The sequence below is a fragment of the Strix uralensis genome, chromosome 1 (genome assembly GCF_047716275.1).
Source record: "Strix uralensis isolate ZFMK-TIS-50842 chromosome 1, bStrUra1, whole genome shotgun sequence".
Classification (NCBI taxonomy): domain Eukaryota; kingdom Metazoa; phylum Chordata; class Aves; order Strigiformes; family Strigidae; genus Strix; species Strix uralensis.
In genome coordinates this window covers 44,191,614-44,201,582 of record NC_133972.1, presented here as the reverse complement: position 1 = coordinate 44,201,582, position 9,969 = coordinate 44,191,614, and positions in this window count along the sequence as shown.

Here is a 9,969-nt window from a genome sequence, read left to right as displayed (position 1 = left end):
GCCTGGGAAAAGAGACCAACACCCACCTTGCTACAACCTCCTTTCCGGTAGTTGTAGAGAGCGATAAGGTCTCCCTTCAGCCTCCTTTTCTCCAGGCTAAACAATCCCAGTTCCCTCAGTCGCTCCTCATAAGACTTGTTCTCCAGACCCTTCACCAGCTTCCTTGCCCTTCTCTGGACGTGCTCAGCACCTCAATGTCTTTTTTGTAGTGAGGGGCCCAAAACTGAACACAGTGTTCGAGGTGCGGCCTCACCAGTGCCGAGTACAGGGGGACAATCACTTACCCAGTCCCGCTGGCCATGCTATTTCTGATATAAGCCAGGATGCCATTGGCCTTTTTGGCCACCTGGGCACACTGCCAGCTCACGTTCATTGGGCTGTTGACCAACACCCCCAGGTCCTTTTCCACCGGGCAGCTTTCCAGCCACTCTTCCCCAAGCCTGTAGTGTTGCATGGCGTTGTTGTGACTCAAGTGCAGGACCCGGCACTCAGCCTTGTTTAACCTCACACAGTGGGCCTGAGCCCATCGATCCAGCCTGTTTGGATCCCTCTGTAGAACCTTCCTACTCTCAAGCAGATCAACATCCCCACTCAGCTTCGTGTTGTCTGCAAACTTACTGAGGGTGCACTCGATCCCCTCATCCAGATCACTGATAAAGATATTAAACAGAACTGGCCCCAGTACTGAGCCCTGAGGAACACCACTTGTCACCGGACACCAACTGGATTTAACTCCATTCACCCAACTTTTTGGGCTTGTCCATCCAGCCAGCTTTTACACAGCAAAGAGTATACCCATCCAAGCCACAAGCAGCCAGTTTCTCCAGGTGAATGCTGTGGGAAATGGTGTCAAAGGCTTTACTAAAGTCCACAGCCTTTCCCTCATCCACTAAGTGGGTGAGCTCATCATAGAAGGAGGTCAGGTTAGTCAAGCAGGACCTGCCTTTCATAAACCCAGGCTGGCTGGGCTTGATCACCTAGTTGTCCTGTACATGCCGTGTGATGGCAATCAAGATGATCTGCTCCATAACTTTCTCTGGCACCAAGGTACTGACAGGCCTGTAGTTCCCCAGATCCTCCTTCTGGCCCTTCTTGTAGATGGGTGTCACATTTGCTAATCTTCAGTCAACTGGGACCTCCCTGACCAGGACTGCTGATAAATGACTGAAAATGGCTTGGTGAGCACTTCTGCCAGCTCCCTCAGTACCTTTGGGTGGATCCCGTCCAGCTCCATAGACTTGTGTGTGTCTTAAGTGGTGTAGCAGGTCACTAACCATTTATGGGGGCTTCATCTCCTCCCTGTCCCTGTCTTTCAGCTCAACATGTTGGGTACCTGGAGAACAACTGGTCTTACTACTAAAGATGGAGGCAAAGAAGGCATGAAATGCCTCAGCCTTTTCCTCATCCTTTGTCACTATGTTTCCCCCTGCATCCAATAAAGGATGGAGAGTTTCCTTAGCCCTCCTTCTGTTGCTAATGTATTTGTAGAAACACTTCTTACTGTCTTTTATGGCAGTAAACAGATTAAGTTCCAGTTGAGCTTTGGCCCTTCTAATTTTCTCCCTGCATAACCTAATGACATCCTTGTAGTCCTCCTGAGTTGTCTGCCCCTTCTTCCAAAGGTCATAAACTCTGCTTTTTTTCCATACTTCCAGCCAAAGCTCTCTGTTTAGACAGGCTGGTCTTCATCCCCACCAGCTCATCTTTTGTCACATGAGGATGGTCTGCTCCTGCGCCTTTAAGATTTTCTTCTTGAAGAATGTTCAGCCTTCCTGGACTCCTTTGCCTTTCAGGAATGCCTCCCAAGGGACTTCGTCAACCAAGACCCTAAACAAGCCAAAGTCAGCCCTCCAGAAGTCCAAGGTAGCGGTTCTGCTGACCCCCCACCTTACTTCTCCAAGAAATTAAAACTCTCTCATTTTGTGATCGCTATGCCCAAGGTGGCCTCCAACCATCACATCACCCACAAGTCCTTCTCTGTTCACAACCAACAGGTCCAGTGGAGCACCTCCCCAAGTTGGCTCACTCACCAGCTGTGTTGCGAAGTTATCTTTCACACATCCCAGGAACCTCCTAGACTGTTTCGTCCCTTTTGCGTTATATTTCCAGCAGACATCCGGTAAGTTGAAGTCCCGCACAAGAACAAGGGCTAGCAATTGTGAGACTTCTCCGAGATGCTTACAGAATATTTCGTCTGCCTCTTCATCCTGGTTGGGTGGTCTATAACAGACTCCCACCATGATACCTGCCTTGTTGGCCTTCCCCCTGAGTCTTACCTGTAAACATTCAACCCTATCATCACCATCATTAAGCTCTAGACAATCAAAACACTCCCTAACATATAGGGCTGCCCCATCACCTCTCCTTCCTGGCTTATCCCTTCTGAAGAGTTCACAGCCATTGCAGCACTCCAGTTGTGTGAGTCATCCCACCATGTTTCCGTGATGGCAACTACATCACAGTTTTCCTTCTGCATGATGGCTTCCAGCTCCTCCTGTCTGTTGCCCTTGCTGTGTGCATTCATGTAGCTGCACTTCAGTTGAGCTATTGATCCCACGCCCTTTTTGCGGAGAGAAGCCTTAATTTCTACATGACCATTGTCAGACACTTCCGTGGTTTCTAACACATCATCTTTGCTGCCACATGGATCTCCATCCCCTACCTCCACCAAGATGGCAGACCGAAGGACCTTGCTAGCTCACCGTCCCTCAAACATTGGCATGCCGCCCCCAAGCTTATCTCTAGCCAGCCTGCTTTCATCCCTTTCCCCCTTCAAACCTAGCTTAAAGCTTTTTTGATGAGCCCTGACTCCTGTGCAACGATCCTTTTCTCCATTTAAGACAGGTGTACCCTGTCTGTTGCAAGCAGGCCTGGTGTCATGTAGACTGACCCATGACAAAAAATCCCCAAAATTTCTTATCTCAGCTTGCTATAGCACTGCTTTGCTGGCATAGTATTTTTCATTTATGTATTTACACCACAGTTTAATTTGCAAAAGCACATACTGCTTACTGTCTGGGTCTCAATTTTGGCACAAGGTGGGTGCAATTCATCTGATAAAATCTACATGTCTACAGGGGAGATGGAGACATCAGAGCTGGTCATAAGATGGCAAGAGTGGCCATACTGTGTGAGACCAAGGGTTCATCTATCTCAACAGCCAACAGAGGCAGTAAGCAAGGGCTTAAGGAAGAGGAAGGAAGTGGGGGGCAAGCTGGATAAATCCCCCAAGTTTCTTTCCCATCTCCTATTTATTTTCAGCTCAGTATGATGAGCTTTCCCTATATAGTAGCTCTTAATAGATCTTTCAAGTACTTTCCTGTCTTCTCTTGAAGTGAGTTGTGCTTTTACCACCTTTTTTGCTGATGTCAAGCCACCTAGTCACCCTGTGTAGTCAGGGCAGGAAAACAGTTACTTTGAGGTAGCAATTCATATGAAAGGTGCCTAAAATAGATCAGGAAATCTCTCCTAAGAAGCATCTACTTCTCTGCATAGAAGGAGTCTACAGTGACTAATTCAAGTGCAGAAATCTACTCTGTGGACTCCTGGAGGTAGATGGAGTGAATATCCCTTGAAGTCTCTGCTCACCAAGTGACCCTTGATTGAAGAAAGATCCTGGTTTTCTCAGCAGCTTACGTCCTCAGCACAATCCCAGCCAGCCTGGGGTCTGTCTGTTGGCACTGTCAGCATCCTCTGCGGCTTCCCCTCCCCAGCACCCCATCGGCTGGCTGCGTAGCTGCAGCAGTGCTAGAAAACACATGGCTGCTCTTCCGTCTGTTACAACTTTCCCCAAGATCTTTGTCTTTGGGGGCACTCAGGAGAGACCTGGGAGTGACCTCCTGGCACGTAGTATAATGACTAAAAGCAGAATGAGTTGTGTGCACACAATCAGGTGTAGAGGGTGTGTGCGCACAATCAGCTGTACAGGGCTATGTACCAAGCCTGGGAGTGGAGGAAGTGAGCAGAGCAGGGACACAGGATAAGTTTTATTCTGTTTTAGCCATTTAGGCTCCTCTACAGACAAGAAAAGAAAAGCAGCCACCTGTAAACATGTCCAAGGGTGTGTTTATGCCCTCAAGAGAAGCACAGGTGAAGTAGGACAAGCAGGTCTCTGTAGATGCTTAGCCTCCCTCTTGCTCTCTTCACTCACGATAAAGTAAAGTTAAGACAACTTGCTAAGACAATAAAAGGTAGCGTTTGCATGGCTAAAGATAAAGGGAATAATTTCTACCGAATACTTTGGAAGTCTTAAATCTTTCATTTGTGAAAGATAGGCCCTTACATGTTCTTCTCTATCACATATCATTATCTTTTTTAAGAGATAAGATACAGAAACTATTTAGACACGGATTTGGATTTCACAACAAATTATTTCAAAATGCATCATGCTTGAATCATTAATGAAACACAATGTGTTTTACCACGCTGACTTTTGAAAAGCTGAAACTCTATTTTTATCCAGATTTTTCTCTCTCTTATACTGATGTTATTCTGAACTAAATTCACCGATATCTGCATTGCCAAAGTATTTATAATGGATTTACACTAAAGATTAAAGGTTGGAATATTACTCTAGAGCACTTTTGGAGGGCTGATCTGACTAAATAGAGAAGCCTACAATGCAGACATGATAGTATTAGCTAGACCCTTCAGCCTACGGAGGGCATTGAGGGCAAATCTGATCAACAACTAGTGATGAGTCGGACAGCGTTCATTGACCTAGAGCTGCTTTACAGCTACTGAATCAAATTCAGAAGAGGACATGTAGGTATGAAGACAAGGCAGATATGAGGAAGCAACTAGGGACCAGCCTTGATGTTACTATAGTTTAACTGTAGAAACAAGCAGAAGGTGTCAGCACAATGTGGAAAGATTCAGAGAGTCTAATGTGATCTTAAACTGAACTCATTGGTTTTGCTGAATGCAGATCTTAGGACTGGGTTAATGAAGAGGGCACATCCATCAGATTGCTGCTGACATGCAGGTGCTGCATCAGCTTCAGGTAAAAATAAAAACTGGCAGGCAAGAAATCTGCTTACCACAAAACTAGGCAGAAATCACAAGCAAAGCCCATGGTTTGCATACTGAAAGATGAGGGGGAAAGCTTCAAAAGCTGCCGATCACAGAAGTTACAAGATTCTCTACAAAGGCTGTGGCCTAAACCCACTTTAACCCTCTTAGCTCATCAGAGGGAAATTGCAGATGGCTTGCTGAAAGACCTCAGCAATTTCTTAAACCCTGCACCCTTCAGCTCTGCTAGAGTTAAAAATCACTTCTCAGCTCCCCATTTGAAAACAGGGAGCAAAGATTCCTACAACTACTGAGCAACTGCCACAGGGCAAGCCAAAGTCCCTGCTCACACCCTACCTCTATATGTAAATACAGTAAATACTAGTTAGAAAACTGAAGTTCACTACAATCACCTAATAAAGAGATGGTACTTCAAGGGGTTCAAGAATACAGACTCGTAGTGCCTTTTACAAAGAGAAAGGTAAAAACATTCCTGCAGTGACACCAAGGTATATTGATTTTCTCAACTGCTGAGAAAAATCGGTGTCAAAATGACATCAGTGGATTTGTTGATGAGGGTGTTGAAAAGGCTCTTGCAGAAACAGTCTGGCTTTCAGCCTTGTCCTACTTCAAAGTGAGGAAAGGTCTCTACCTGGCCTTTGCGGAGCTAACTAAAGACTCCAACACTGTCAGCCATGAGCAGCCCAGAGGCATCTGCATACATTTGGGTATCCAGATAAGTTTGTGAGCATATTTTTGTTATTTCATGATGGTGTGAGGTAATGCAAAGGTTCTCAGTGATGACAAGATGTCAGAACATGTCACTGTCAAAAACAGCCCCAAGCAAGGCTATGTCCTAGCCCAGCTCTCGTTTACTGTCTTTTATGCGGCAGTGCTTCTTGCTGCATCTGGAAGCAGCAGTGAAGGGAGATGCTTTAATTATTTTATAGGTGGCAGAATTGCTAAACTGGAGAGATGCCAGACTAAATCGAAAGTCAGAGAGATCCTCCCAGGCAATCTGCCGTTTGCTGCTGACAGTGTGCTGGGTGTGCAGAATATTTCTGATGGCTTTGGTTACACTGACATGGCTCAGCCTTGTCACAAGCATAAAGCAAATAATGCTGTCTTTTTCCAGGCAGAAGCATGCTGAGCCAGTAGTTTGCCTTGGCAATACAATGCTTAAGTCTTGCAGGTGAAATTCTGCTATCTTGGCAGCAAGCTCCTCAAACACCATGACTGATAATGGTTGTTCAAAGGACAGAGGGGGCCATGTGGCTTTTGAAAGACTAAAGCTGTGTATGAAATGTAGTAGGTTTCTGACTTCAAACACAAGTAAAGGAGAGCCATGTTCCTATCATCACCACTCTTCTGTACAGTAGGACTTAGGTGATACACAACAGTTGCCCCAAGTCTCAGCCCAGTCTACATGCACTACTTTCATGCCCTTGCAAGACAAAAAAACCAGCACAACATCCTGAACGCTGAGATTTGAACCACTGTCAAATATTAACCACTGCCAAGGACTCTTGCAGGCTAAGCTACGCTGGTGTGAGTATTGGTGGATGTATCAGGCAAAGGATTGTGCATAGCTGTGTTCTGGGGTAGAAGATGAAGTACAATCCAACACAACCTTACAAGCAGGCACCCAGCACTGATTTTCAGTTGTAGCATTAGTATCACAACACAGGAGGCTCATCGCTGGCTGCTGTGGTAGAGATGGTGTACTGATGCCATCCCAGCCTGAAGTGGAACAACCCAACGACACAGAAAAGAACTAAGAGGGAAATGCCCAATTAAGCATTACTCAGTGCTACCCCTCTTTATTTATGCATTGCAAATATCAAGGAAATTTCTCAGAAAAGAAACAACAAAAGCTGAATTTTCAGGATACAATACCTCAGTAAAAAGATACAAAGTGCGATGTAGAACTTCAACACCTTTCAAAATACTTTAACACAAAGAAAGGGAGGAAGTAGCCTTGATTTACAAATATGGTAACAAGAAAAACTGTTATACACACTATGCCATGGTGTTTTGTGGTACAGCAAAATACAAGCATGACTAAGAGTTTTAGTATACAAAGTTTATTTATAAAATGTGGGCTTCTTAAATTGTATTGGCACAATGAAGCATAACGCAAACAAGAGGAAATGGAAGTGTAAAACGAACACAGAAGTGCATATTTCTTCTTGAACTATGTTTCCTACACCTGGCTTCTCACTTTCTGGACTATCTCACATGTACACCCAAGCCTACTTTCAGATTTACATCAGTGTAAATCCAGTATAACATCACCAAGATTAGTTTACCTTATGTCACAGCTCCAAGTCTTAGTACTGGTGTTACTGGAGTTGCTTCAAATATACGAGTGTAGATGTTGGTTATGGAGGCTCTTACATGTCAAAAAGGTAAGGAGACCTTCAAACCAGACTGTTCTAGTGGAGTAATCATCAATTCTAGTGCTGTGGAAAGTACTTCATACTTCTTCATTGGAGGGAGGGTGGCCACATCCTGAAAATGTACAAGTGGATTGGGACTATATGCAATGTGTGGCTGGAATATTTGGGGTTTCAGACAACCAGAAGCAGCAGAGAGACCAAATTAACAACCTTATCTCCAGGAGAGATGGCATCAGGTGTTTGGTAGTTCTCTTCAACCTGATCACCTTGTGTTCACTGAACTGGCTGAGCCACGCTCTTATCATATAGGTTGCTTCATGTTCAGCTTCATGTTCAGCTGCAGTCATGTAGGAAGAAGCAAAGAGTATTGTGAGGGGGCTCAGGGAGGTTGAACTGAGATCTCACCCTTGCCAGTGTGAGAATCGCAGATGCAGAGAGAAGCCAGAGTTGCTGTGATAGGGAGATTATATATACATCTAAAACCACACATCCATCCACACCCTTCATTTTATTACCAATGTACAGAGCAAAGTGTTTACAAACCTGAGAGCAGCCTTGCAACTAGCAGCCATTTCCTTTAGCATGGGAACTATCCCTAGCAGAAGTAGTTTGGAGGCCAAGAGAGCAAGACAGAAGAGTCAGTGCACAAGAAGTAACAGAATCAACTTTGCTCACATTTTTTTGGCAGCTTTGAGTAATTGCAGTCTTAAAAGATATTTGGCAGTTAGTCTAGGTTATTGCAAGCCCAGCCCACAAGCCTGCCTAAGCACAAGCAAGAGGAATGACATATTCTTGTCATTGCTTTCAGTGGGAAGAACCTTACATGGGTATTGTTAGATTGTTTTTGTTTGTGTCTGGATTTGTTTTCTGAATTTTCAAAACCTTCTAGTAAAACTGATGTGAAAACTAAATATACTGTCATAAACCTACAACTTACAAAGAATACTATTATCTAATCCTTTGAGTATATAGGGTGGGACAGACAACTAATACAGAGTATGCACCTAAGATCTGATCCCTACACAGAGTATGATTAGCCATGCTCCACTGGAATTTAGATGACAATAAAGTGTAAAATCTTTCAGCTAAGATTTACTTAAGCTGTAAGAGCAAACTGAAAATAATACTGTCTCTGTAGAAGAGGCTGTCTAAATGATCTCACCGTAAGTCTGAAAAAGTCAAGATTCCTGTAGTTATACAGCTAAATACAGTTTACCTATTTGCAGTTATGTTCTTAATATTTAACTTTAAAAACATTTTCATTCAAGGATAACAGTATATGGGTGTTATAACAGTATATAAGCATGTAACAGTATACTTCATGCAGATTCGTAAGCTGTTTTACTTTTAAGCATAAACTGCGAGCAGATAATGTGGAAAAGACTGTAGGACCTGATCCAACACTCACTGGAATCACTGAGAATTGCTACATCGTAGCCTCTCCTCTGCAAGCATGTGCCAAAGAGCAAAGAATATGGCCTTGCTGGAGCCAGAGCCTCCATAGCGTCCAAAACACCCACCCCTCTTGCACTCTGCTTTTGTGGAGGAAGCAGCGTGTGAGTGGCGGATAGGAAGGCCCCCATGGGATGATATAGAGCACTGCCAGATGTGGACATCCACCTTACTTGCAACCTAATTCAGCTCAAGAGCAGCTTGCACATGGATCCCATCAGGCCGTGATGAGCCTTTTAGAAAAGAAGCTAGACTGTGTTTTCTTGCCCAATATCATCACAAGGAAAAGACAAAGAGGAGCTAGAAGGTCCACAGAGTGGAGTGTTGTACACTTGACACCCAGAAACACTGATATCTCTCCTCATCTCCTGGGTGTCTTGTCCCAGCAGACCTCCAGCAGACAGACAGCTTGAGCTATGTGGTATCAAAACTATTAGAATTTGGCTGGCAACAGTTCCTTAGGAGACATTGCATGATTTTTTTCTGTCGTTCACGTTTTGTTCTAATATGAGCATAAATTTGAACTCAAAAGCAAAATGTAATTTCTGTTTCATAATAAGAAAGAAGCAATGATTATATTTTAAACCTTTGATTAGCATCTTTGAGGGAAACTTTCTGATCACATTGTGGAGGTACACACAGTGTAGAACATATTGTATTCCAATTTTGACCACATTAGTTTGACTTACAAATATGAGCACAATGAACAAGAAATCAGTTCATTTACCTTCATCTTCTAGAAATCTTACGCACAATGATCAGAAGGCTGTACAGTACTCCAGTACCACCTGTTAAAATGTTCTTGTGATCTACTGCTAAGGTCTCATCCCAGTATGTACATTCTGACTTTTAAAATTCTATTATCCATATAAGTGGGTTTGGTGGCTTTTTTTTTCATACTAGTAGCTTCAAAAGTTGTTGATTTAATATTTTCTTGCAATCTAATGTCACAATTTTGTAATTCAATAAAATTGCACATGGTTGAAACTTTCAACACTCTTCCTTAAAAGCCTAGGTGGGGCTTCAAGAGTTGCGTAAAGTGTCTTCACTGATACAGGTAAGTGCTTTACAAAGCTCAAAAGAAAATATGGACAGACGAGTCTGCTGG